Source organism: Bombina bombina, chromosome 8 (assembly GCF_027579735.1).
Source record: "Bombina bombina isolate aBomBom1 chromosome 8, aBomBom1.pri, whole genome shotgun sequence".
NCBI classification, from domain to species: Eukaryota; Metazoa; Chordata; class Amphibia; order Anura; family Bombinatoridae; genus Bombina; species Bombina bombina.
Window position 1 is genome coordinate 270,630,986 of NC_069506.1, and position 24,738 is coordinate 270,655,723.

Sequence of the window (24,738 nt, forward strand, 5' to 3'; positions counted from 1 at the left end):
GCAATCTAATGTAGAACTATCTAGCTAACTAATTTTCAAAGGTAAACTAAAATAGCTTTATCAATGGGAATGAAATGATATTTTTTTCTTTTATTTATATATATATATATATATATATATATATATATATATATATATATATATATATATATATATTATATTATTTTTTTTATTTTTTTTACACAGGAACATAGAAATAGAGTTTTCCATGATTTCAGAAATGGCCTCTGCCGCAATCTTGTTTGCACTGGTAAGTTTTATTTTGGTTGTGTTAAACCCATACAAATTATGACTCCATGCAGGCTTTCACATTGACTACTTGTGTTTTCCTTCTTTCTCTATATCCCATTTAGACCTGTTTACCCGTGGTATTGACATCCAAGCTGTGAATGTGGTGATAAACTTTGACTTTCCAAAGCTGGCAGAAACGTATCTCCATCGCATTGGTAGATCAGGTAAAATAGAATTGCTGCTTTTTTACTTCATATTGTTGGTCTTTATTTTTGTACAAATTTTAGGAAAGTTCTAGGAAATGTCTCCTTCCATTAACTGAGAAAATTGATATCATCGATAAATTTAAACCATTGTTAATCAGTGCTTACATGTGATCCTATGTGAATGGGGTCAAGGTATATTCTACAGCTCATCCATTATTTTGAATGTGTTTTGACCAGGGTGGATAAAATTCAATGATTTTAAAAAAAAAAATAAAAAAATTTTTTTATTTTTTTTTAATCCAAATCAAAAAATGTTTTAATTTTATTAAAATAAAATGCTTTTCCATCTAAAGGGGAGGAGAGTCCACAGCTTTTTATTCATTACTGTTGGGAATTAAGAACCTGGCCACCAGGAGGAGGCAGACACCCCAGCCGAAGGCTTAAATACCTCCCCACCTCCCTCATCCCCCAGTCATTCTTTGCCTTTCGTCACAGGAGTACGGCAGAGAAGTGCCGAAGATTGTAGTAGTCTCTTATGGAGGGTAGTACTCTTTGGAATGGGACTGGAGTTTTAAGTAGTCCTATCAGCCTCTCAGTGAGAGCCTGGGTGAAAGTGAGAGTCTTTCTGCGAACCCATCCCGACTAATTTTAACAGCTCCACAAACAGTGTTGATGAGTTTCGCTGCCTGCTTTTTACACTCAATTCCATGTCAGGAGCGAGCCTACTAACCTGTCACACTTGAAGGGCCGTGTTCCTGTTCCACGGCGTAGATTCTGGTAAGATTGTTTCATTTTTATTATAGAATAACACAGAAGACAGGGTCACAGTGTGACGCCTTCTATCTTTTAATATAATCAAGGGTTAATATTCCTGGAAACGGGATGATTGAGCAGGGGGGTTTATACATGATATTGTTTGTCATTGCTGCGTTATGTGCGAGATGAGGCTCTGGCAATGTGGAACTTTCAGGTGACTTACTGGAGTATGGCGCAGCTCTTTCTCTTGCAAGGTGTATCCAGTCCACCGCTTCATCCTTTACTTGTGGGATATTCTCATTCCCTACAGGAAGTGGCAAAGAGAGCACACAGCAGAGCTGTCCATATAGCTCCCCCTCTAGCTCCGCCCCCCAGTCATTCTCTTTGCCGGCTCTGACAGCAGGGCCACTCTGCGGGAGGGTAAAGTGAATGTGGTGTTAGATTTGTAGTTTTATATCTTCAATCAAGAGTTTGTTATTTTTAAATGGTACCGGTTTGTACTATTTACTCTGTAGCAGAAATGTGATGAAGAATTCTGCTGAGAGGAAAATTATTTTAGCATGTTGTAACTAAAATCCATTGCTGTTCCCACACAGGACTGAGGAGTACCAGAAAACTTAAGTTGGGGGGAACAGTTTGCAGGCTTAACTGCTATAAGATATGTTCAGTCATCTTTTTCAAGACAAGACTCAGTAATGCTAGAAGACTGACAAGAATCCCCATGTGGGGAAGGTAAGCCATGTTCTGAGACTCAGTTTAGAAGGAAGGCTTACTTAACAGGGCTCAATAGGCTGGTGTACACTGTTACAGGGCAATCGATTATTTAATAGAGAAAAAAATACTCATTATAGACGTTTTTTATACACTTTGGTGTGTTAGATGGGGTTTTCTTCCACATGGCATATGTTTAGACACCTATTTAGGGTTTTGAAGGCCCCACAACTCCGGAGTGGAGAGGGAGGGGGCCTAAATTTCGCGCCTCAGTTGTGCAGTTGATATTGCAGACAGCTTCATGCAGCTTCACGTGGAGGGTCCAAAGACTACTTGAGGACTTCATAGAGGCTTATTTTCCACCAATCTAATCCCCAGGGGCAGGTAGGCCCACAGCAGATAGCTGTGGCAAGGTGCTGTAGTTTACTAACCGGTTGTCTGCTTTAAGTTGTTCCGGTTTGGGCATTAAGGGGTTTATCGAGTTGAAATTCGCTGTGCAATCATTTTAAAGCATTAAGCTCATGTAGTAAACATTTCAGAGAGATTGGATCATTTTTCATGATTTGGTAAAATTGTGTGTGCTTTTTATTAAAGGCACAGTACCGTTTTTTTCAAATTGTAAATTTTATTTGAATTAAGTGTTTCTAAGTCTGCTTGTGAATTATACTAGTCTGTTAAACATGTCTGACACTAAAGAGAGACCTTGCTCTATGTGTTTAGAAGCCATGGTGGAACCCCCGCTACAATTGTGTTCCAAGTGCACTAATGTGTCTATACACTTTAAAGATCATATTGTGTCACTTAAAAATGTAGCCCTAGATGATTCTTTGACGGAAGGTAACGAGGATAGCCCACCTTCCTCTCCTCATGTGTCCCCACCAGTTACGCCCGCGCAAGCGATGCCTAGTACCTCTAGTGCATTGGCCCCTATTAAATTACAACAATTAGCGACAGTCATGGATAATTCCCTTGCGACATTTCTATCCAAACTGCCAGTTTTTCCTACAAAGCGTGATAGCTCTGTTTTAAGAACAGATTATGAGCAGTCTGAAGCTTTGGGAGGTTTATCTGATGTACCCTCACAACACTCTGAAGTGGCAGTGAGGGATGTGATGTCTGAAGGAAAAATTTCTGACTCAGGAAAGGTTTCTCAGCGGGCAGAATCAGATTCATTAGCGTTTAAATTTAAACTGGAACACCTCCGCGTATTGCTTAGGGAGGTATTAGCCACTCTGGATGATTGTGATCCTATGGTGGTCCCAGAGAAATTGTGTAAAATGGACAAGTATCTAGAGGTCCCTGTGTACACTGATGCGTTTCCGATCCCTAAAAGGGTTGCGGATATTGTTACTAGGGAGTGGGATAGACCAGGTGTCCTTTTGTGCCCCCCCTATTTTTAAGAAAATGTTCCCAATAAATGACCCCAGACGGGACTTGTGGCAGACGGTCCCTAAGGTTGAGGGAGCGGTTTCTACTCTTGCTAAGCGCACAACCATACCAATTGAAGACAGTTGTGCTTTTAAAGATCCTATGGATAAAAAATTAGGTTTACTTAAGAAAATATTTGTTCAACAAGGTTTCCTTCTCCAACCCATTGCCTGCATTATTCCTGTAACTACTGCAGCGGCTTTCTGGTTTGAGGCGCTGGAGGAATCGCTCCAGACTGAGACCTCATATGACGAAATTATGGATAGAATTAAGGCTCTAAAGCTGGCTAATTCTTTTATCACGGATGCCGCCTTGCAATTAGCTAAGTTAGCAGCAAAAAATTCAGGTTTCGATATAATGGCGCGCAGAGCGCTTTGGCTCAAGTCATGGTCGGCCGATGTGTCGTCAAAATCTAAATTGTTAAATATCCCTTTCAAGGGGAAGACCCTTTTCGGGCCAGAATTGAAAGATTATTTCAGAAATCACCAGGGGAAAGGGCCATGCTCTTCCTCAGGACAAACCCTTTAAGGCTAGAAACAAAGCTAATTTTCGTTCCTTTCGTAACTTCAGGAGCGGTCCGGCTTCAGCCTCTACAGCTGCAAAGCAAGAGGGTAACGCTTCACAGCCCAAGGCAACCTGGAAGCCTTACCAGGGCTGGAACAAGGGTAAACAGGCCAAAAAGCCTGCAGCAGCTTTACCAAGACAGCATGAAGGGGTAGCCCCCGATCCGGGACCGGATCTGGTAGGGGGCAGACTCTCTCTCTCTTCGCTCAGGCTTCGGCAAGAGATGTTCACGATCCCTGGGCAGTAGAGATTGTTACCCAGGGATATCTTCTAGAATTCAAGGACTCTCCTCCAAGGGGAAGGTTCCACCTTTCTCGTCTGTCTTCAGACCAGATAAAGAAAGAGGTGTTCTTACGCGGTGTAGAAGATCTACTCTCGATGGGAGTGATATGTTCAGTTCCAATTGCAGAACAAGGAACGGGCTTTTACTCAAACCTGTTTGTGGTTCCCAAAAAAGAAGGAACTTTCAGACCAATCCTGGATCTAAAAATTCTAAACAAATTCAAGATGGAGACCATTCGAACGATCTTACCAATGATCCAGGAAGGTCAATATATGACTACCATGGATTTAAAGGATGCGTACCTACATATTCCTATCCACAAAGATCATCACCAGTTTCTCAGGTTCGCTTTTCTGGACAAGCATTACCAGTTCGTGGCTCTTTCCTTCGAGTTGGCCACTGCTCCCAGAATTTTCACAAAGGTGCTAGGTTCCCTTCTGGCAGTGCTAAGACCGCGGGGCATAGCAGTAGCGCCTTATCTAGACGACATCCTAATTCAGGCGTCGTCTTTTCCCAGAGCCAAGGCTCACACGGAGATTGTACTGGCCTTTCTAAGGTCTCACGGGTGGAAGGTGAAAATTGAAAAGAGTTCTGTCCCCGGTCACAAGGGTTCCCCTCCTGGGAACACTAATATAATTTGGTAGAAATGAAAATATTTCTGACGTAGGTCAGAAAGTTAAAGCTTTTAACTACTTGCCGAGTACTTCATTCCATTCCTCAGCCATCTATAGCTCAGTGCATGGAGGCAATCGGATTAATGGTAGCGACAATGGACATAGTCCCTTTTGCTCGAATACATCTCAGACCACTGCAACTGTGCATGCTCAAACAGTGGAATGGGGATTACGCAGATTTGTCTCCTCAGATACAATTGGACCAGAGGACCAGAGACTCTCTTCTCTGGTGGTTGTCTCAGGATCATCTGTCTCAGGGAACATGTTTCCGCAGACCAGAATGGATCATTGTAACGACCGATGCCAGCCTGTTAGGCTGGGGCGCAGTCTGGGACTCCCTGAAAGCTCAGGGCCTATGGTCTCTGGAAGAATCTCTTCTCCCGATAAACATTTTGGATCTGAGAGCGATATTCAATAAGCTTCAGGCATGGTTTCTACTAGCTGCGGCCAAATTCATCAGATTTCAGTCGGACAACATCACGACTGTAGCTTACATCAATCATCAGGGGGGAACAAAGAGTTCCTTAGCGATGAAGGAAGTATCCAAAATAATCAGGTGGGCGGAGGATCACTCCTGCCCTCTCTCGGCAATTCACATCCCAGGAGTGGACAACTGGGAAGCGGATTTTCTAAGTTGTCAGACTTTTCACCCGGGGGAGTGGGAACTCCACCCGGAGGTATTTGCTCAGCTGACTCAGCTATGGGGCACTCCAGAGTTGGATCTGATGGCATCCCGTCAGAACTCCAAACTTCCTCTATATGCTTGTTTTTTTTTGTAGTTCTTGAAACTGAAATTTTGCCTAGAGAAATAATATGCCGCCTCCTTCACGGCAAAAAAAAATCTAAATATTTCCTTCCTAAGATAGGGAGAATCCACGGCTTCATTCCTTACTGTTGGGAAATACAACACCTGGCCACCAGGAGGTGGCAAAGACACCTCAGCCAAAGGCTTAAAGGGACATTAAACCCACATTTTTTCTTTCATGATTTAGAAAGAGAATGTAATTTTAAACATCTTTCTAATTTACTTCTATTATCTAATTTGTTATATTTTCTTGATATTCTTTGCTGAAAAGCATATCTAGATATGCTCAGTAGCTGCTGATTGGTTGCTGCACATAGAAGCCTCGTGTGATTCGCTCACCCATGTGCATTGCTTTTTCTTCAACTAAGGATATCTAAAAATGAAGCAAAATAAATAATAGAAGTAAATTGTAATATTGTTTACATTTGTATTCTCTATCTGAATCATGAAAAAAAGATTTTGGGTTTAGTGGCCCTTTAAATATCCCTCCCACTTCCTCATTACCCCAGTCATCTTTGCCTTTCATCACGTTAGGAGTTTGCAGAGAAGTGTCAGAAGATTTGGAGAGTCCTGAAAAGGGGTATCTGCCCTTCGAGATCGGACTGGAGTTTTAAGAAGTCATGTCAACCTCTGTGAGAGTATTTTATTATTGCCTTATACATTTGAAGTGTTATCACCATCTCAACACTAATTATGGTCATGGATGACTATTAGAATTAAATAAAGGTGAGCAACAAATACCCTCCTTAGTTCAGAAATAAACACATGCTTTTCAAACTAAATACATTGTGTCCCCCTTCTCAATTATGCAGTTCATGCCTTGCGTCTGTTCTACAGCCTCATTCAGGGGGCCCTGGGACCCAGATTTCCGCTGTTCCCTTCCAGCTTATGCTGCCCCTTGGCGATCTGCAGGCTTTCCTTCCTCAGTGTGCCCTGATGTGCCATTATTGCATCTGCAACAGGCACTACCTATCCTTTCACATGCAGTACCCTGCAAACCCGAAGATGCAATCTGGGGTTGGGCTTTTTCCTCATGATTTTGCGGCACAATTGCAACCAGCTGTTTCTGCTGCCCTGAGTGCTATGCCAGTGGCAGGTAAAAGGAAGAGAAATGTTAACCATTGTTCCTTTAAATCTAAAACCAGCAGTTCTGCTGGAGCTGCAGCAATTCGCCTTATGCAAATTTCTGATGTGGACGATTCCTTGTCTAGTTCTGAAGGTATACATCCTCTGACTCCTCTAGAGAATCTGTAGGAGGATGTTGCCTTTTAGATTCAAAATTGAAAACCTAAGATATTTACTTAGAGGTTTTAAGCACCTTTGGTGTACTTTAGTCAGAACCCACAGAGGAAAAGCAGGTACATAGATTGGATATTGTCTTTAAACCTAAGTTCAAAACCCCTGAAGTGTTCCTGGTGCCTTCATTGGTGGCAGACATTATAACAAAGGAATGGGGGAAAACCTAGTGTTTTTCCCCCTTCACCGAATTTTAAGAAAATCTTTCCTATTCTAGATAGCCATTTTGAAGTGTGCAGTACTGTCCCTAAGTTAAACGGCGCCATTTCCACCCTGGCTAAATGCACTACTATCCCTCTTTAAAGGAACAGTCAATACCCAACACAACTTAACCCCATCCCTTAGATCAGCAAAAGAAGATGCGATTGCACTGCCTCTGATGTTCCATACCTCTGTTTTATTAGTAATCGTTCAAAATACATATGTTATTCTTCTGTCGATATGGCCACCAAACTCCTCCCCCCCCCCTCCTTCGTCCCCTTCTCTATGGAATTTCATGCTCTTTCATGTAGGGAACGGTGACAGTTTTTTTTTTGTTTGTTTTTTTTGCTAATGCGCATTTTAATTGCTGTCCGCTCGCAAGCAGAAATAGGAAGTGAAGCTGTGAATTGCCGTGAACGTGTTAAGAATCCAACCGAGGCTTCTATTCTGATTGATGGATGGGTTGAAAGCGAAAGTTACTACGTAACCGTGGGGGGAGTTTGGCGGCCCTATCTAAAGGAGAATAACGTATGTATTTTGAACGATTACTAATACAACATTAGAGGTATGGAACATCGGAGGCAGTGCAGGCGCATCTTACTGATCTAAGGGATGGGGATTAATTTGTGTCGGGTGTTGACTGTCCCTTTAAGAGAGCACAACTTTTAAGGACCCTATGGATAGGAAATTAGGATATCAGAGAGGTTTTCCTTTAGGGAGGCTTACTTTTCCAACCCACTGTAGGTATTGCCGCGGTGGCTGGGGTTGCCACCTTCTGGTGCTTCTCTATCTGAACTTATTTTGGTAGAACTTCCTTTGAAGGATATCATGGACCAAATTCAGGCCCTTAAAATGGCTTTCGTCCAAACAAGACAGAGGAATGCTTTAACAACCAAGTCTGAAATGCCCAGGAGTACCTGGAAGCCAAATCCGGTGTGGAACATCAACAAACAGCCTAACAAATCGACCCCAGGCGCCAAGTCAGCATGCGGGGGGTGGGGGGGGGGCAGGTTATCTCTGTTTCAGAAGGCTTGGGCTTAGGACCCTTGGGTTCTTGACGTCATATCTCAGGGATACAAAATAGGTTTCCGATCTCGCCCTCCAAGAGGCAGGTTCCTTCTATCAAGAATCTCGGGGAAGCTGGAAAAGAGAGCAGCCTTCCTATGCTGTGTAAACAATCTGTTGTTGTCCACAGGCAGAAAGGGGAAGATGATTCTATTTAAACCTCTTCATCGTTCCCAAGAAGGAGGGAACTTGTGCGGGAAGGTCAGTTCATGGCTACCATGCATCTTAAAGACGCATACATTCATAATCCAATTCATTTAGATCATTACTAGTATCTTCGCTTTTCTTTCCTAGACAAGAATTACCAATTCACAGCTTTCCCTTTCGGCCTTGCTTCTGCTCCCAGGATTTTTACAAAAGTATTTGGGGCCCTCCTTGCTGTATTCAGACTACAGGGTATTGCGGTAGCTCCATACTTGGACAACATCTTTGTTCAGGCACCATATTTACCTTTCCCGACATCTCACACAGGTTATTCTGGTATCTTCAGACTCAGTTGGAAATAAAACTTGGAAAAAAAGTTTGCTTTGCTCAAGAGTTAACTTCCTAGATTCTGTCAACATGCACATTAATCTCACAGATCAATGCAGGGAGAAGCTTCAGGCTGCCTACTGTCTTAAATCCACTCCTCGGCTCTTGTGGCTCAATGCATGGAAATAGGTAGGTCTTATGGTTGCAGCTTTAGGCGCTATTCCTTTTGCTCGCTTTTATCTGAGACCTCTAGTTACGTATGTATGCTCAGGCAATGGAATTGGAATCATTTAGACCTTACTCGGGTAATATCTCTAGATTCAGAAACGAGAAATTCTATTTCCTTGTGGCTGTCTTAGGAACCCATTCTCCAAGACATGTGCTTTCTGCCCCCATCCTGGGAAATTTTAACAGATGTCAGTAAAACAGACAGGCTATGTGGGGTTCTGTGAGAGCTCAGGGAACCTGATGACCAGAGGAAGCGATTCTCCCAATCAATATCCTAGAGCTGAGGGCCATCTTAAAAGCTCTTCTGCCGTGGCCCCAGTTACGCTCTGTCCGTTACATTCAATTTCTATCGGACATGGCCTATGTCAATCACCAGAGCAGAACTCGCAGCGCTCTGGCAATGCTGGAAGTGTCTCATATTTAATGGGCAGAGACATACCAATGCCAAATATCAGCCATCCACATTCAATGTGTTGAAAACTGGGAAGCAGATTTTCTGAGCATGCAGATTCTTCACTACGGGGAATGGTTTCTAAACCAGGAGGTTTTGTGTGAGATTACTCGCAGGTGGGGGTGCCCAGAGATAGTTTTAATTACTTCCCGTCTCAATACCAAACTTACAAAATACTGGTCAAGATCGAGAGATCCTCAGGTGGAGTTGGTGGATGCCATAGCAGCTCCTTGGCATTTCAATCTAGTGTATCTTTTCCCCCAATTGTTCTATTCCCTCTAGTTGTATCTTGAATCAAACGGGAGGGAACTTTAGCTATTCAGTATGCTCCTGCGTGGCCATGCAATGCTTGGTATGCAGACCGTGAGAATGTACTATGCTTCTTCTGGCTTAGGGTCCATTCTATCAAAATCTAGATTCTTTGAGGCTGACTGCATGGAGATTGATCAAATTTATTTCCTATGGCATAGAGAGATTAATTCCAATTACTGGTGGGATATTCACTCCTGGCTAGCAGGAGGCGGCAAAGAGAGCCCCAGCAAAGCTGTTAAGTATCACTTCCCTTACCCATAACCCTCAGTCATTCTCTTTGCCTTGATCACGGGAGGATGGTGAAGGTGTCTGAAGATAATAAATCCTTTAATGGGTACTTTTCCCTGCAAGCAAGGATTTTGGGCTATGCTGTGTCCATGTCGATCTCCTTAGTAGGAGTAATGGTGGCTTTTAGCAGTTAGAATGTGGCGAGGTAGTCCTTGCTTTATTTCTAACACTTATGCAACCCCTTTGATTGAAAATCAGAGGTGGTTACTTTGTTTTTTCTACAGGTCCCTGACAGATGTTGGTGAATTAGTCACACCTTAGAAGCTGTTCCAGCCCTGCAGCCGGATTCACAGGTATGAGCTATTGCCTTCTAGGTCTTTGGGGGCAGCACTTTTAGAGGTTAATCCTCGATCTTTTTTTATGGGACTCACTTTATTTCCTGGGTATAGGAATTTAAATTTGTGCTGTATTTTATGTGAATTTTATTATTTTAAAAAGGAGAATCTTTTGAAAAGATTTTGAAGCCCAGTAAGGCTGGGAGTTTCAGGGTTATTGTGTTTCCCTGATTATTTTTGTATAATTTATTAACTGGGACTTGTGTGTGCAGATTTTAAAGTTTTTTATTTTTAAACTTGGCGCTTTTTTCGCACGCTTGGAAGCCTGTGACGTTGCGGTCACATGTTTCTCTACTCTTCCGCTTTTTTTTCCCCATAGCGTTCTAAGCAGGGGAGTGGCGTGATGCTTAGAGCTGCTGCTGAGGGCATTTATTTTCCTATCGACTGGATGTCAGAGGGATTAACTAGTTTCTTATTGAATCCGGTTGCTAGTGGGAGCTCCTGGTTCTGGTGTGGTGAGTTACCTCAGTATTGTAATACTTTATTGTAATACTATTTTCTAGTTTGTTTAATTCTGTGAGAATTTTCAAATAATTTTTGCTACTATGGACACTGAACAAAGTGTTGCAGCTACCTTAGTTAAATGTTTACTTTGTTAGGAGGCTCAGATTATGCTTTCTATGTAATTGTGTTCCACATGTTTAGAGAAGACTTTACACTTTAAAGATAAAATGTGTCCTGAGTCTGTCTCTCAGGATAATGCTGTCCAGGCCGTGCCTCAGTTATCTCTTCAGACATCCCATTCTATTTCACATGAAGTGCCCTGCGGTTCCTCTCGGCCTCCTTCTGGGAGTGCTGCACAAATATAATCTGCTGTGTTAGCAGCCTTATCAGCTTTTCTGGTTTCTGGTAAACGCAAGAGGAAGTCCAAGAATATTAATGTTTGTACGGGTTCTGACTCAGCTAAGGCTGCGTTAGTCAGTTTTTCCCAGTTATCTGATATTACTGTATTAATTAATTTCAGATTTAAGTTAGTACACCTCCGAGTACTTTAAAAGCCGGTTCTTGCTACTTTGGATGAGGCTGATTAATCTGTTGCAGAGAATCCAAAGAGGTCTAGTAAACTTAATAGGGTATATGATGTACCTTCATCTGTGGAAGTGTTTCCAGTTCCAGACTGTATGGCAGATATCATTACTCGGGAATGGGACAAACCCCGCGGTTTTCTTTTTTTCCGTCCCTTTTTTTAAAAAGATATTTCCTGTTGCTAATGCTATGCATGATTCGTGGCACACAGTACCCAAGGTTGCTAGTGGGAGCTCAAGTCCTCTTGGAGGTCCAGTCAGCCTTGGAATAAGGGGACGCAAACCAAGAAGCTTTCCACTGATTCTAAATCAACATGAAGGGATCGCCCCCAATCCTTTAATGAATCAAATGGGGGGCAGGCTTTCTTTTTTCTTTCATGTAATTGGCAAGAGTCCATGAGCTAGTGACATATGGGATATACAATCCTACCAGGAGGGGCAAAGTTTCCCAAACCTCAAAATGCCTATAAATACACCCCTCACCACACCCACAATTCAGTTTTACAAACTTTGCCTCATATGGAGGTGGTGAAGTTTGTGCTAAGATTTCTACGTTGATATCCGCTTCTCAGCATTGTTGAAGCCCGATTCCTCTCAGAGTACAGCGAATGTCAGAGGGACGTGAAGGGAGTATCACTTATTTGAATACGATGATTTCCCTAACGGGGGTCTATTTCATAAGTTCTCTGTTATCGGTCGTAGAGATTCATCTCATACCTCCCTTTTCAGATCGACGATATACTCTCAATTTACCATTACCTCTACTAATAACTGTTTTAGTACTGGTTTGGCTATCTGCTATATGTGGATGGGTGTCTTTTGGTAAGTATGTTTTTTATTACTTAAGACACCTCAGCTATGGTTTGGCACTTTATGCATTTATATAAAGTTCTAAATATATGTATTGTACTTATATTTGCCATGAGTCAGGTTCATGTATTTCCTTCTGCAGACTGTCAGTTTCATATTTGGGAATGTAAACATTTGTAAGAAAAATTTTTCTTACCTGGGGTTTAGTCTTTTTTCAATTGACTACTTCTTGTAATTACGGGTATTAGGCCCGCGGGTGCGTCAAATGCTAAACTTTATTGCGTCATTCTTGGCGCAAAATTTTTTTTTATGACGCAACTTAGTCATTTCCGGCGTCATACGTGACGCCGAAACCTTTCACACGACGGCATCATTAGTGACGCAAGTGTCATTTCCGGTCATTTTTGGCGCCAAAAAAGACTTTACGTTTTTTCCCATTCCTGAAACTGTCATATAAGGAAATAGATAATTTTGCTTTATATGTTGTTTTTTCTCTTACATTGTGCAAGATGTCTGATCCTGCCTCACAAGTTTCTGCTGGAACATTGCTGCCTGACATTGGTTCTACCAAAGCTAAGTGCTTTTGTTGTAAAGTTGTAGAAATTATTCCACCGAATGTCATTTGTAATAGTTGTCATGATAAACTTTTACATGCAGATAGTGTTTCCATCAGTAATAGTACATTGCCAGTTGCAGTTCCTTCAACTTCTAATGTGCATGATATACCTGTAAATTTTAAAGAATTTGTTTCTGATTCTATTATGAAGGCTTTGTCTGCATTTCCACCTTCTAATAAACGTAAAAGGTCTTTTAAAACTTCTCATTTAGCTGATGAAATTTCAAATGACCAACAACATAATAATTCATCCTCTTCTGATGAGGATCTATCTGAAACAGAAGATCCTTCCTCAGACATTGACACTGACAAATCTATTTATTTAATAGAGTATATGCGTTCTTTATTAAAAGAAGTGTTAATTATTTTGGATATTGAGGTAACCAGTCCTATTGACGTTCAGTCTAATAAACGTTTAAATGCTGTTTTTAAACCTCCTGTGGTTTCCCCAGGGGTTTTCCCCATTCCTGAGGCTATTTCTGATATGATTTCTAGGGAATGGAATAAGCCAGGTACTTTTTATTCCTTCTTCAAGGTTTAAAAAATTGTATCCTTTACCAGCAAAATCTATAGAGTTTTGGGGGAAAAAACACAAAGTTGATGGGGCTATTTCTACTCTTGCTAAACGTACCACTATTCCTATGGAAGATAGCACTTCTTTTAAGGATCCTTTAGATAGGAAGCTTGAATCTTATCTAAGGAAGGCCTATTTATATTCAGGTCATCTTCTCAGACCTACTATTTCTTTGGCTGATGTTGAGGCTGCATCAACTTTCTGGTTGGAAAATTTTGCACAACACAAATTGAATTCTGACATATCTAGCGTTGTTCGCTTACTGCAACATGCTTATCATTTTTTCTCTTGTAAGGTGTATCCAGTCCACGGGTTCATCCATTACTTGTGGAATATTCTCCTTCGTAACAGGAAGCTGCAAGAGGACACCCACAGCAGAGCTGTCTATATAGCTCCTCCCCTAACTGACACTCCCAGTCATTCTCTTGCAGCTCTCGACAAGAAAGGAAGTATCAAGAGAGATGTGACTTAGTGTAGTTTTTACCTTAAATCAAAAGTTTATTTTTAAACGGTACCGGCGTTGTACTGTTTTACTCTCAGGCAGAAATTGGAAGAATTCTGCCTGGAGGTTTGATGATCTTAGCGGTTTGTAACTAAGGTCCATTGCTGTTCTCACACATAACTGAAGAGTATGGAAAGAAAACTTCAGTTGGGGGGACGGTCTGCAGATTGCCTGCTTTGAGGTATGTTCAGTATATATTTTTTCTAGAGAGATAAGGTCTAGAAAATGCTGACAGTGCCTGGTATATTTGAGGTAATCCTGATACAGTGATTTAACAGCAACTGGAATCATTCTTGCAAAAAAGGGTAATATTCATGTTAATACTCATATTACTTAGTGTAAAAACGTTTGCATTGCAGATCTGGTGGACATGTCATCCTTTCCACCATGGACTCTGCCGCTGAGACGGGACCTACTTCAAGGTACTTTCAAACATCCAAATCTAATTTCTCTGCGTCTGACTGCTTGGAGATTGAACGCTTGATTCTATCAAAGCGTGGTTTTTCCGAGTCGGTCATTGATACCTTAATTCAGGCTCGAAAGCCTGTCACCAGGAAAATCTATCATAAGATATGGTGTAAATATCTTCATTGGTGTGAATCCAAAGGTTACTCATGGAGTAAAGTCAGGATTCCTAGAATCTTGTCCTTTCTCCAGGAGGGATTGGAGAAAGGATTGTCTGCTAGTTCCTTAAAGGGACAGATTTCTGCTCTATCTATTCTTTTGCACAAACGTCTGGCTGAGGTTCCAGACGTTCAGGCGTTTTGTCAGGCTTTAGTTAGAATTAAGCCTGTGTTTAAGCCTGTTGCTCCGCCATGGAGTTTAAATTTAGTTCTTAAGGTTCTTCAAGGCGTTCCATTTGAACCTCTGCATTACATAGATATTAAACTTTTATCTTGGAAAGTTCTGTTTCTAGTAGCTATCTCCTCGGCTCGAAGAGTTTCGGAGTTATCTGCTTTACAGTGTGATTCCCCTTATCTGATTTTCCATGCAGATAAGGTAGTTTTGCGTACCAATCCTGGGTTTCTTCCTAAGGTAGTATCTAATAAGAACATCAATCAGGAGATTGTTGTTCCTTCGTTATGTCCTAATCCTTCCTCAAAGAAGGAACGTCTTTTACACAATCTTGATGTGGTTCGTGCTTTAAAGTTTTATTTATAAGCTAGGAAGGATTTTCGTCAAACATCTGCTTTGTTTGTTGTCTACTCTGGACAGGGGAGAAGCCAAAAGGCTTCGGCAACTTCTCTTTCTTTTTGGCTAAGTATAATACGCTTAGCTTATGAGACTGCTGGCCAGCAGTCTCCTGAAAGAATTACAGCTCATTCCACTAGAGCGGTAGCTTCCACATGGGCTTTTAAAAATGAGGCCTCTGTTGAACAGATTTGTAAGGCGGCGACTTGGTCTTCGCTTCATACTTTTTCTAAATTCTACAAATTCGATACTTTTGCTTCTTCGGAGGCTATTTTTGGATGAAAGGTCTTACAGGCAGTGGTGCCTTCTGTTTAACCATCAGTCTTGTCCCTCCCGTTCATCCGTGTCCTGTAGCTTTGGTATTGTATCCCACAAGTAAAGGATGAATCCGTGGACTCGTCGTACCTTATAGAAGAAAAGTACATTTATGCTTACCTGATTAATTTCTTCTATGGTACGACGAGTCCACAGCCCGCCCTGTCATTTTAAGACAGATTATATATTTTTTTATTTTAAACTTCAGTCACCTCTGCACCTTGTAGTTTCTCCTTTTTCTTCCTGTATCTTCGGTCGAATGACTGGGGGGTGGAGCTAAGGGAGGAGCTATATAGACAGCTCTCCTGTGGTGCTCTTTGCCACTTCCTGTTAGCAGGAGGATAATATCCCACAAGTAAAGGATGAATCCGTGGACTTTTCGTACCATAGAAGAAATTAATTTTTCAGGTAAGCATAAATTTGCTTTTTATAGTGAAAATTTGATATTGGGTGATAATGGGTGTTCAGTGCTATACATAGAATTATTTTGTTTACCAATAAAAAGTGAAAAAATCATTAAAAAACAAAAAAATATATAAGAATTTCAAAAAGTATAAATATTGTTTGTTTTTTAAAGACACGATGAGTCTTTGGATTTAATCCTTTCTTGTGGGATTTCACCTCCTGGTCAGCAGGAGGAGGCAAAGAGCACCACAGCAGAGCTGCCATATATAGCTCCTCCCTTCCCTCCCACTCCATTCATTCTCTTTGCCTACGTTAGTGATAGGAAGAGGTAAAGTGAGGTGTTAGAATTAGGAGGAGTTTTATTTTTAAAGTAGTACAAGATTGTGCTGCTTTGTTTTGGGGTGTAGCCTAGTCCATATCAGTCTCTACAGTAGAGCTTTTGGTGGCTTTAGAGCAGTAGGAACTGGTGGGACATAATTCTCACTGTGCCTCCTATACATTTATGCTGCCCTAATCCAGATAGCCTAAGCGCATGTAACTCAGGCTTATCTTATTCCACAGGGCTATGGGAGGGAGAGGACCTCTTAAACCTGCTGGACTGTCCTGCTGTCGGACAGCATTCAAGGTAAGTGCTAACTTTGTTTATTCTGGGGAAACAGACTCAGAAAAAAGTGGGCACTTTATCTTTATTGGAATCTGCATAAGCATGCTGGGATAGGTTTTTTTTATTCACAGCTCTTATGTTGGGACATTACTCCCCTCTTGGATATGGAGGGGTTTTTATTGTTGGCAGCTTCGGGTACAGGCACTGGGGCTGGGAGATTGCTCAATTTTACTTTAATGTTGGTTCCGATATTAACATCAGAGTCCCGGTCGGGTTGTGTATTTTGTGGAGTACGCCCACGATGGGCGGGGCTTCAGTTTCGCACGCTGCTGTTATTTCACTGCACAGTTCTTAGCCGACAGGAGTGGACGTCTACACTCTGTAGCTCTACAACCGCATGGTTATCTTATTATGCAGGCGGTTGTAGCGCTTTTGTTCCCCTGAGCTTCCGGATCGTTTTAGGAATAGAGGCAGTGAGACCAGGAAAGGGGTTCGTTTGGCAGGTAGGCACCTCAGCAGAGTTGCTGAGGTGTGGAGGTGTCTGAATTTAGATTGGTGTAACTGCTGGGATACGTTCTTTAACGCAGTAAGAGTTGCGGTTTTATTACTTAAAGGCACAGTATTGTTTTACTTTTTGTTAGTTATCTGGCATCAAATTTTATGGGATAATTTAATTATCTTTTCTTATGCACATATTTTTCTTTTAAGAGATTAAGAGTTTATTTTGTAACTTCTTAAAGTGACAGTATCTTCTATAAAGAAAAGTTTTTTTATTTTTCATTCTCTTATTGGGATTTGGGATGGACATAGGAGCTGTTACTTGCTCCATGTGTTTGGATGCCAATGTGGAACCACCAATTCCTTTCTGTCCCTCATGTATTGAAAGGGCTTTACATTATAAAGAAAAAGATTTTTCATGAGTAAAATATTTCTAAGGCGGATGATTCTCAGGAGTTTAATGCTGAGATTCAGTGTATGCCGCAGCATTCTCCCCAAGCGTCCCATGATTTAACGCCCGCACAAGCAGTGCCCTGTACTTCTACTCCAGTGATTGCTGGAATGACTTTAAAATACATAGCTACAGTTATGTCTTCCACAATTTCTGATGCGTTGTCTGCTTTCCCTATGCTACATGGCAAGCATAAGAGGAAGGACAACCGCGTAGTAAATTAGGTTTCTCCAACATAGGTGTGTCCGGTCCACGGCGTCATCCTTACTTGTGGGATATTCTCTTCCCCAACAGGAAATGGCAAAGAGCCCAGCAAAGCTGGTCACATGATCCCTCCTAGGCTCCGCCTACCCCAGTCATTCTCTTTGCCGTTGTACAGGCAACATCTCCACGGAGATGGCTTAGAGTTTTTTAGTGTTTAACTGTAGTTTTTATTATTCAATCAAGAGTTTGTTATTTTAAAATAGTGCTGGTATGTACTATTTACTCAGAAACAGAAAAGAGATGAAGATTTCTGTTTGTATGAGGAAAATGATTTTAGCACCGTAACTAAAATCCATGGCTGTTCCACACAGGACTGTTGAGAGCAAGTAACTTCAGTTGGGGGAACAGTGTGCAGTCTCTTACTGCTTGAGGTATGACACATTCTAACAAGACGATGTAATGCTGGAAGCTGTCATTTTTCCCTATGGGATCCGGTAAGCCATGTTTATTTCGATGGTAAATAAGGGCTTCATAAGGGCTTATTAAGGATTGTAGACTTTTCTGGGCTAAATCGATTCATTTTTAAAACATATTTAGCCTTGAGGAATCATTTTATCTGGGTATATTGATATTATAATATCGGCAGGCACTGTATTAGACACCTTATTTCTCTGGGGCTTCCCAAAGCATAAGCAGAGCCTCATTTTCGCGCCGGTGTGGCGCACTTGTTTTTGAGAGGCATGGCATGCAGTCGCATGTGAGAGGAGCTCTGATACTTAGAAAAGGCTTTCTGAAGGCGTCTTTTGGTATCGTATTCCCCTTTGGGTTTGGTTGGGTCTCAGCAAAGCAGATACCAGGGACTGTAAAGGGGTTAAAGTGTTAAAACGGCTCCGGTTCCGTTATTTTAAGGGTTAAAGCTTCCAAATTTGGTGTGCAATACTTTTAAGGCTTTAAGACACTGTGGTGAAAATTTGGTGAATTTTGTACAATTCCTTCATGTTTTTTCGCAATTGCAGTAATAAAGTGTGTTCAGTTTAAAATTTAAAGTGACAGTAACGGTTTTATTTTAAAACGTTTTTTGTACTTTATTATCAAGTTTATGCCTGTTTAACATGTCTGAACTACCAGATAGACTGTGTTCTGAATGTGGGGAAGCCAGAATTCCTGTTCATTTAAATAAATGTGATTTATGTGATAATGACAATGATGCCCAAGATGATTCCTCAAGTGAGGGGAGTAAGCATGGTACTGCATCATTCCCTCCTTCGTCTACACGAGTCTTGCCCACTCAGGAGGCCCCTAGTACATCTAGCGCGCCAATACTCCTTACTATGCAACAATTAACGGCTGTAATGGATAATTCTGTCAAAAACATTTTAGCCAAAATGAACCCTTGTCAGCGTAAGCGTGGCTGCTCTGTTTTAGTTACTGAAGAGCATGACGACGCTGATATTAATATCTCTGAAGGGCCCCTAACCCAATCTGAGGGGGCCAGGGAGGTTTTGTCTGAGGGAGAAATTACTGATTCAGGGAACATTTCTCAACAGGCTGAACCTGATGTAATTGCATTTAAATTTAAGTTGGAACATCTCCGCATTCTGCTTAAGGAGGTATTATCCACTCTGGATGATTGTGAAAAGTTGGTCATCCCAGAGAAACTATGTAAAATGGACAAGTTCCTAGAGGTGCCGGAGCTCCCAGAAGCTTTTCCTATACCCAAGCGGGTGGCGGACATTGTTAATAAAGAATGGGAAAGGCCCGGTATTCCTTTCGTCCCTCCCCCCATATTTAAAAAATTGTTTCCTATGGTCGACCCCAGAAAGGACTTATGGCAGACAGTCCCCAAGGTCGAGGGAGCGGTTTCTACTTTAAACTAACGCACCACTATACCCATAGAGGATAGTTGTGCTTTCAAAGATCCTATGGATAAAAAATTAGAAGGTTTGCTTAAAAAGATGTTTGTTCAGCAGGGTTACCTTCTACAACCAATTTCATGCATTGTCCCTGTCACTACAGCCGCATGTTTCTGGTTTGATGAGCTGATAAAGGCGCTCGATAGTGATTCTCCTCCTTATGAGGAGATTATGGACAGAATCAATGCTCTCAAATTGGCTAATTCTTTCACCCTAGACGCCACTTTGCAATTGGCTAGGTTAGCGGCTAAGAATTCTGGGTTTGCTATTGTGGCGCGCAGAGCGCTTTGGTCGAAATCTTGGTCGGCTGATGCGTCTTCCAAGAACAAGCTACTAAACATTCCTTTCAAGGGGAAAACGCTGTTTGGCCCTGACTTGAAAGAGATTATCTCGGATATCACTGGGGGTAAGGGCCACGCCCTTCCTCAGGATCGGCCTTTCAAGGCGAAAAATAGACCTAATTTTCGTCCCTTTCGTAAAAACGGACCAGCCCAAAGTGCTACGTCCTCTAAGCAAGAGGGTAATACTTCTCAAGCCAAGCCAGCTTGGAGACCAATGCAAGGCTGGAACAAGGGAAAGCAGGCCAAGAAGCCTGCCACTGCTACCAAGACAGCATGAAATATTGGCCCCCGATCCGGGACCGGATCTGGTGGGGGGCAGACTCTCTCTCTTCGCTCAGGCTTGGGCAAGAGATGTTCTGGATCCTTGGGCGCTAGAAATAGTCTCCCAGGGTTATCTCCTGGAATTCAAGGGACTTCCCCCAAGGGGGAGGTTCCACAGGTCTCAGTTGTCTTCAGACCACATAAAAAGACAGGCGTTCTTACATTGTGTAGAAGACCTGTTAAAAATGGGAGTGATTCATCCTGTTCCAATAAGAGAACAAGGGATGGGGTTCTACTCCAATCTGTTCATAGTTCCCAAAAAAGAGGGAACGTTCAGACCAATCTTAGATCTCAAGATCTTAAACAAGTTTCTCAAGGTTCCATCTTTCAAGATGGAAACCATTCGAACTATTCTTCCTTCCATCCAGGAGGGTCAATTCATGACCACGGTGGATTTAAAGGATGCGTATCTACATATTCCTATCCACAAGGAACATCATCGGTTCCTAAGGTTTGCATTCCTGGACAAACATTACCAGTTCGTGGCGCTTCCTTTCGGATTAGCCACTGCTCCAAGGATTTTCACAAAGGTACTAGGGTCCCTTCTAGCGGTGCTAAGACCAAGGGGCATTGCAGTAGTACCTTACCTGGACGACATTCTGATTCAAGCGTCGTCCCTTCCTCAAGCAAAGGCTCACACGGACATTGTCCTGGCCTTTCTCAGATCTCACGGCTGGAAAGTGAACGTGGAAAAGAGTTCTCTATCCCCGTCAACAAGGGTTCCCTTCTTGGGAACAATTATAGACTCCTTAGAAATGAGGATCTTTCTAACAGAGGCCAGAAAAACAAAACTTCTAGACTCTTGTCGGATACTTCATTCCGTTCCTCTTCCTTCCATAGCTCAGTGCATGGAAGTGATCGGGTTGATGGTAGCGGCGATGGACATAGTTCCTTTTGCGCGCATTCATCTAAGACCTTTACAACTGTGCATGCTCAGTCAGTGGAATGGGGACTATACAGACTTGTCTCCGAAGATACAAGTAAATCAGAGGACCAGAGACTCACTCCGTTGGTGGCTGTCCCTGGACAATCTGTCTCAAGGGATGACGTTCCGCAGACCAGAGTGGGTCATTGTCACGACCGACGCCAGTCTGATGGGCTGGGGCGCGGTCTGGGGATCCCTGAAAGCTCAGGGTCTTTGGTCTCGGGAAGAATCTCTTCTACCGATAAATATTCTGGAACTGAGAGCGATATTCAATGCTCTCAAGGCCTGGCCTCGGCTAGCGAGGACCAAGTTCATACGGTTTCAATCAGACAACATGACAACTGTTGCGTACATCAACCATCAGGGGGGAACAAGGAGTTCCCTAGCGATGGAAGAAGTGACCAAAATCATTCTATGGGCGGAGTCTCACTCCTGCCACCTGTCTGCTATCCACATCCCAGGAGTGGAAAATTGGGAAGCGGATTTTCTGAGTCGTCAGACATTGCATCCGGGGGAGTGGGAACTCCATCCGGAAATCTTTGCCCAAGTCACTCACCTGTGGGGCATTCCAGACATGGATCTGATGGCCTCTCGTCAGAACTTCAAAGTTCCTTGCTACGGGGCCAGATCCAGGGATCCCAAGGCGGCTCTAGTGGATGCACTAGTAGCACCTTGGACCTTCAAACTAGCTTATGTGTTCCCGCCATTTCCTCTCATCCCCAGGCTGGTAGCCAGGATCAATCAGGAGAGGGCGTCGGTGATCTTGATAGCTCCTGCGTGGCCACGCAGGACTTGGTATGCAGATCTGGTGAATATGTCATCGGCTCCACCTTGGAAGCTACCTTTGAGACGAGACCTTCTTGTTCAGGGTCCGTTCGAACATCCGAATCTGGTTTCACTCCAGCTGACTGCTTGGAGATTGAACGCTTGATTTTATCGAAGCGAGGATTCTCAGATTCTGTTATCAATACTCTTGTTCAGGCCAGAAAGCCTGTAACTAGGAAGATTTACCACAAAATTTGGAAAAAATATATCTGTTGGTGTGAATCTAAAGGATTCCCTTGGGACAAGGTTAAGATTCCTAGGATTCTATCCTTCCTTCAAGAAGGATTGGAAAAAGGATTATCTGCAAGTTCCCTGAAGGGACAGATTTCTGCCTTGTCGGTATTACTTCACAAAAAGCTGGCAGCGGTGCCAGATGTTCAAGCCTTTGTTCAGGCTCTGGTTAGAATCAAGCCTGTTTACAAACCTTTGACTCCTCCTTGGAGTCTCAATTTAGTTCTTTCAGTTCTTCAGGGGGTTCCGTTTGAACCCTTACATTCCGTTGATATTAAGTTATTATCTTGGAAAGTTTTGTTTTTAGTTGCGATTTCTTCTGCTAGAAGAGTCTCTGAACTATCTGCTCTGCAGTGTTCTCCTCCTTATCTGGTGTTCCATGCAGATAAGGTGGTTTTACGTACTAAACCTGGTTTTCTTCCAAAAGTTGTTTCTAACAAAAACATTAACCAGGAGATTATCGTACCTTCTCTGTGTCCGAAACCAGTTTCAAAGAAGGAACGTTTGTTGCACAATTTGGATGTTGTTCGCGCTCTAAAATTCTATTTAGATGCTACAAAGGATTTTAGACAAACATCTTCCTTGTTTGTTGTTTATTCAGGTAAAAGGAGAGGTCAAAAAGCAACTTCTACCTCTCTCTCTCTTTTTGGATTAAAAGCATCATCAGATTGGCTTACGAGACTGCCGGACGGCAGCCTCCCGAAAGAATCACAGCTCATTCCACTAGGGCTGTGGCTTCCACATGGGCCTTCAAGAACGAGGCTTCTGTTGATCAGATATGTAGGGCAGCGACTTGGTCTTCACTGCACACTTTTACCAAATTTTACAAGTTTGATACTTTTGCTTCTTCTGAGGCTATTTTTGGGAGAAAGGTTTTGCAAGCCGTGGTGCCTTCCATTTAGGTGACCTGATTTGCTCCCTCCCTTCATCCGTGTCCTAAAGCTTTGGTATTGGTTCCCACAAGTAAGGATGACGCCGTGGACCGGACACACCTATGTTGGAGAAAACAGAATTTATGTTTACCTGATAAATTTCTTTCTCCAACGGTGTGTCCGGTCCACGGCCCGCCCTGGTTTTTTAATCAGGTCTGATAATTTATTTTCTTTAACTACAGTCACCACGGTACCATATGGTTTCTCCTATGCAAATATTCCTCCTTAACGTCGGTCGAATGACTGGGGTAGGCGGAGCCTAGGAGGGATCATGTGACCAGCTTTGCTGGGCTCTTTGCCATTTCCTGTTGGGGAAGAGAATATCCCACAAGTAAGGATGACGCCGTGGACCGGACACACCGTTGGAGAAAGAAATTTATCAGGTAAACATAAATTCTGTTTTCTAATTCTATGGTGGCAATCTCTGAGGTACCCTCCCAGGGAGCCGAGTTGGAGGGTATGGAGGTTCTATCAGAAGGCGAAATTTTAGACTCTGAAGGTTTAATACCTTTGACTGATTCAGAGGTTGTTTCTTTCAGGTTCAAACTAGAACACCTCTGTCTGTTGCTCAAGGATTTTTTAGTTACTTTAGATGACTGATTCTACAGTAGTGGTCGCTCCTGCAAAGTCGAGCAAGTTGGACAGATATTTTGAAGTTCCCTCTTACTCAGACGTTTTTCCAGTACCAAAGCGTACTTCAGAGATTATTTCCAAGGAAAGGGAGAGACCAGGTATTCCCTTTTCTCCATCTCCTATTTTCAAGAAAATGTTTCCTATAGCGGACGCTGTCAGGGAAACTTGGCAGTCGGTGCTGCCTAAGGTGGAAGGAGCTATTTCCACTCTAGCCAAACAAACTACTATTCCCATTAAGGATAGTTGTGTTTTTAAAGATCCTATGGAAAAGAAGTTGGAGGGTCTACTTAAAAAGATTTATGTTCACCAGGGTCTGCTATTGCAGCCGGCTGTGTGCTTTGCTATGGTCACTAGTACAGCAGCTTATTGGTTTGATGCTTTGTCTGAATCTCTCAGAACTGAAACCAGTTTAGAGAAGATCCAAGATAGGATTAAAGCTCTGAAGTTGGCTAATGCCTTTATTACAGATGCTTCTCTGCAAATTACTAAATTAGCAGCTAAGAGTTCAGGGTTTTTTATTCTAGCCCGCAGAGCTTTATGGTTAAAACCTTGGTCTGCGGAAGTGTCATCTAAGTCTAAGCTTCTAGCTATTCCTTATAAAGGAAAAACCTTGTTTGGACCTGGCCTGAAGGAGATTATTTCTGACATCACGGGAGGTAAGGGTCATCTCCTTCCTCAGGATAAGAGAAATAAACAAAAAGGACAAAGTAATTTTCGTTCCTTTCGTAATTTCAAGGGAAATTCTTTCTCTTCCTCCTCTAAACAAGAAGGAAACTATTCGCAATCTAAGTCTGCTTAGAGAACCAACCAGCCTTGGAACAAGGGTAAACAGTCCAAGGAGCCTGCTGCTGACTCAAAAACAGCATGAAGGGCATGCCCCCGATCCAGGACCGGATCTGGTGGAGGGCAGACTTTCTTTCTTTGTTCAGGCTTGGATGCGAGACGTTCAGGATCCCTGGGCTTTAGAGATAGTGTCCCAGGGATACAAACTGGAGTTCAAGAATTTTCCTCCCAGAGGAAGATTTTTTCTTTCAAGATTATCTACAAATCAGGTAAAAAGAGGCATTCTTACATTGTGTAAAAGACATCTCCTCCCTGGGAGTAATTGTTCCCGTTC

General features: G+C 42.4%; 1 long non-coding RNA gene across 1 annotated transcript in view; it reads left to right on the plus strand.

Moving 5' to 3' along the window:
• Nucleotides 1–166: 166 nt before the first annotated feature.
• Nucleotides 167–24,738, plus strand: part of LOC128639137 (uncharacterized) — a 60,875-nt gene continuing 36,303 nt past the window's right edge. Inside the window, exons 1-2 of the long non-coding RNA XR_008399145.1 lie at nt 167–250; nt 354–455. This is a non-coding gene — a long non-coding RNA (uncharacterized LOC128639137). The remainder of the gene's footprint in view (nt 251–353; nt 456–24,738) is intronic.